Raw genomic sequence first — 5,000 nt, forward strand, 5'->3', positions numbered from 1 at the left:
ATTATTGATCTTCTAAACCAAACTTCTTGTCCTATCCACTCCTACGCTGATGATACCACCCTGCACTTTTCCTCGTCTTTTCATAGACGTCCAACCCTTCAGGAGGTAAACTTATCACGCAGGGAAGCCACAGAACGCCTGACTTCTGATCTTTCTAAAATTTCTGATTGGGGCAGAGCAAACTTGGTATTGTTCAATGCCTCAAAAACTCAATTCCTCCATCTATCAATTCGACACAACCTTCCAGACAACTATCCCCTCTTCTTCAATGACACTCAACTGTCCCCCTCTTCTACACTGAACATCCTTGGTCTGTCCTTTACTTATAATCTAAACTGGAAACTTCACATCTCATCTCTAGCTAAAACAGCTTCTATGAAGTTAGGTGTTCTGAGACGTCTCCACCAGTTTTTCTCACCCCCCCCCAGCTGCTAACCCCCCCCCACCAGCTGCTAACCCAGCAACAACACCATCCATTCCTTTCCTGTCTTCTCCACTCTTTCATTCCTATCATGCCCTAACTCAGTCAGTATCACTTGCATCATCTCATTCCTGTCTCTGGCATACTTCACACACTCCAGCACCACATGTTCCACCGTCTCATCCTCTCCCATGTCACACATCTGGCACACTTTGCTGCGGGACTCAGACCACCTGTAACTCCTTGCATTCACATCCATACACTGTGCCCTCGCTCGGAAGAGAAGATCACCGCCCAGGCTTCCATCATACCACCTTTCATACCTCGGGGCCTCTTTCTCCTTGTACCATTCCAAGGTCTTCTTTCTTTCTATCTCATTCTTCCATTCATTCAGTCCCACACATTTCACTTCCCTGCCACCCAGTCTCTTCCATGTGTCTGCCTCCTGACCATACGTCCAACTCCTCTCAAGGGTGGGCTGTAGCTGACTGGGAACGAGAGCTAGATGCTCTCCTATTCTGCTACTGTGGGGAGGATACAAGAGAGAGAGAGTTGGATGGCAAGGAAAGACTGACGAAACAAACAAGAAGAGGAGGAGGAGGAGGAGAAGGAGATATGGGAAAAGAGCCCAAGGAAGGAGAGAGAGAGAGAGAGAGAGAGAGAGAGAGAGAGAGAGAGAGAGAGAGAGAGAGAGAGAGAGAGAGAGAGAGAGAGAGAGAGAGAGCCCACTCACCAGGCAGAGGAGACAGCAGCGGCCTGAGAGGTGCCTTCAAAAGACACACACACACACAGACACACGGACAGGAGGAGGAGGACCACTGTGACAAAGGTAAACAAGGCAACAATGACGATGTTCTTAATCTTGATCTTGTTCTCGTGACGTCTTCCGCAGGTCAGCCGCTAGAGAGCACAGAGTCAACATGTCTCCTCTAATTTAACACCTAAACTCCCTCAGGCGTACTTCCCAGGCGTGCACAAGGGACTTTTTCATCTCTTTTAGGATCCATTCTGTTTCTTCCTTGCCACGACACACTGGCAGCACTGCCAGCGTGCCTCTGTGTGTAGGCACCTCCTCCCTTGTCTGGTGTGGTCTGCCACCACCACGCTGGTTCACCTGTGGCTCCCATGATTGCCCCTCTAAAAGTGTGCCTCTGTGTCGCTCACATCTAGAGCACTCCACAATGAAGCGTTCTATCGCCTCTCGCCTCTACACAAGCTAGTGTTGTGCAGCCTTTCTGCACCGCACCACCACTACACCCACAAGGCTCTGCTTCAAGTGAGACGGGCTACTAAGGAGGTTTTGACGCTTCTAGTGACAGATTAACATTTTTTTTTCTTTTACATTACTGACAGGAGAAACACTAAAAAACCCGACCAGTGATCTCTGTGGCCTTAGCTGACAGTGTTGGTGAGAGCAGAGGCCTTCACTACACTGGCCCTGTGCTTGCTTTAACTAACCACCTCCTGCCCCAGTCATATTCTCCTCTGCTGTCTTCCTCACCATCTTGCTGCCTCACCTCTGCCATCATTCCTCTAATCTAGCATCTGCTTTCGTTTGCACCGTTCCTTATCTTTCCTGCAAGACAAGTTTGTCAACACTAAGTGTCTTTTTAACGCAGCTCTGCTATCCTGCGGTGCTTCTAGTATAACAAGTCACTTCTGTACTTAATACACATAGTGGTCACTCAAACTGCAAGGAGGAGGCAGTAGACACCTGCCGAAACGATAATTACTCCCAGTGAGGTCTAAAGCACTGTTCAGGGGGTGCTGTGAACTTATCATTAAACCCAGCTGTGACCTCACTGAACGTTTCCCTTTGTGTCTCACAACACAAGGGGGCAGTCACAGCCTGCCCTCTAAAGACAACTCTCTTCCTCCACACAAAACTACAAGCACCTAATAACACGCACACCCTTCACTCAAAAAATTTTAAAATCATGGCGACTCCTACACCAGCCTCGGAGTCCCCATCTGGGGAGGGGACCATAAATGTCCCCAGGTCGGACTGCCTTTCCGTCGACGACCCTAAGTGTCTTGACACCCCCCTCAACTTTTTCTTCATTAACTTCTGCAACATTCGCGGTCTAAGATCTAATTTTCAATCTGTAGAACACCACCTCTCCTCTTCTAAACCTCATCTTCTTTTCCTCACTGAAACTCAGGTGTCTGAGGCAACTGACAGTAGCCCCTTTTCTGTTCCCTCCTACTTTCTCTATCCTCATTTTCGATCCAAAGCTGGATGCTGCGTTTATGTGCGCAATGACTTAACCTGCTCTCGTGCCCACGCTCTTGAATCTTCCGAGTTTTCCACCATCTGGCTACGACTACAGAGTCATTCTCATACTAAATTTATCTGTGCTGTATACCTCTCTCCTAACTCCTCTGACTATAAGAAATTCTTTGACTACTTAACTTCCAAAGTGGAGCACATTCTGACCCTCTTCCCTTTTGCAGAGATCTCCATTCTTGGAGACTTCAATGTTCACCACCAGCTTTGGCTTTCCTCTCCCTTCACTGACCATCCTGGTGAACTAGCCTACAACTTTGCTATCCTCCATGACCTAGAGCAATTGGTGCAACACCCTACTCGTATTCCTGACCGTCTTGGAGATACGCCCAACATTCTTGACCTTTTCCTGACCTCTAATCCTTCTGCTTATGCTGTCACCCTTTCTTCTCCGTTGGGCTCCTCCGATCACAATCTCATATCTTTATCTTGTCCTATCACTCCAATCCCTCCTCAGGATCCCCCTAAGCGAAGGTGCCTCTGGCGTTTTGCCTCTGCTAGTTGGGGGGACCTGAGGCGGTATTTTGCTGATTTTCCTTGGAATGACTACTGCTTCCGTGTCAGAGACCCGTCTTTGTGTGCTGAGCGCATAACAGAGGTGATAGTGTCTGGCATGGAGGCGTACATTCCTCACTCTTTTTCTCGTCCTAAACCTTCTAAACCTTGGTTTAACACAGCTTGTTCTCGTGCTATACATGATAGAGAGGTGGCCCACAAAAGGTACTTAAGCCTTCCTTCACCAGAATCTCATGCACTTTATATTTCTGCCCGGAACCATGCCAAGTCTGTTCTCCAACTAGCCAAAAACTCCTTCATTAACAGAAAATGTCAAAACCTTTCAAGATCTAACTCCCCTCGTGATTTCTGGCATCTAGCCAAAAATATCTCCAATAACTTTGCTTCTTCTTCTTTCCCTCCTCTACTTCAACCAGATGGCACCACTGCTATCACATCTATTTCTAAAGCTGAACTCTTTGCTCAAACCTTTGCTAAAAACTCTACCTTGGACGATTCTGGGCTTGTTCCTCCCTCTCCTCCACCCTCTGACTACTTCATGCCTCGTATTAAAATTCTCCGTAATGATGTTTTCCATGCCCTCGCTGGCCTAAACCCTCGGAAGGCTTATGGACCTGATGGGGTCCCTCCTATTGTTCTCCGAAACTGTGCCTCCGTGCTTGCACCTTGCCTAGTCAAACTCTTTCAGCTCTGTCTGTCAACATCTACCTTTCCTTCTTGCTGGAAGTTTGCCTACATTCAACCTGTTCCTAAAAAGGGTGACCGCTCTAATCCCTCAAACTACCGTCCTATTGCTTTAATTTCCTGCTTATCTAAAGTTTTTGAATCCATCCTCAACAGGAAGATTCTTAAACATCTATCACTTCACAACCTTCTATCTGATCGCCAGTATGGGTTCCGTCAAGGCCGCTCTACTGGTGATCTTCTGGCTTTCCTTACTGAGTCTTGGTCATCCTCTTTTAGAGACTTTGGTGAAACTTTTGCTGTTGCCTTGGACATATCAAAAGCCTTTGATAGAGTCTGGCACAAAGCTTTGATTTCCAAACTACCCTCCTACGGTTTCTATCCTTCTCTCTGTAACTTCATCTCAAGTTTCCTTTCTGACCGTTCTATTGCTGCTGTGGTAGACGGTCACTGTTCTTCTCCTAAATCTATTAACAGTGGTGTTCCTCAGGGTTCTGTCCTGTCACCCACTCTCTTCTTATTATTCATTAATGATCTTCTAAACCAAACTTCTTGTCCTATCCACTCCTATGCTGATGATACCACCCTGCACTTTTCCACGTCTTTTCATAGACGTCCAACCCTTCAGGAGGTAAACATATCACGCAGGGAAGCCACAGAACGCCTGACTTCTGATCTTTCTAAAATTTCTGATTGGGGCAGAGCAAACTTGGTATTGTTCAATGCCTCAAAAACTCAATTCCTCCATCTATCAACTCGACACAATCTTCCAGACAACTATCCCCTCTTCTTCAATGACACTCAACTGTCCCCCTCTTCTACACTGAACATCCTCGGTCTGTCCTTTACTTATAATCTGAACTGGAAACTTCACATCTCATCTCTAGCTAAAACAGCTTCTATGAAGTTAGGTGTTCTGAGACGTCTCCGCCAGTTTTTCTCACCCCCCCAGCTGCTAACTCTGTACAAGGGCCTTATCCGTCCATGTATGGAGTATGCTTCACATGTCTGGGGGGGTTCCACTCATACTGCTGTTCTAGACAGGGTGGAATCAAAAGCTTTTCGTCTCATCAACTCCTCTCCTCTAACTGA

General features: G+C 47.0%; 1 protein-coding gene across 3 annotated transcripts in view; it reads right to left on the reverse strand.

The window, feature by feature from the left end:
• The window catches only part of LOC135096954 (peptidyl-prolyl cis-trans isomerase B-like), a 76,597-nt gene that overhangs the window by 7,103 nt on the left and 64,494 nt on the right, over positions 1–5,000 (reverse strand). The gene's annotated exons all lie outside the window — the stretch shown is intronic.

The sequence above is a fragment of the Scylla paramamosain genome, unplaced genomic scaffold (assembly GCF_035594125.1).
Source record: "Scylla paramamosain isolate STU-SP2022 unplaced genomic scaffold, ASM3559412v1 Contig9, whole genome shotgun sequence".
Classification (NCBI taxonomy): domain Eukaryota; kingdom Metazoa; phylum Arthropoda; class Malacostraca; order Decapoda; family Portunidae; genus Scylla; species Scylla paramamosain.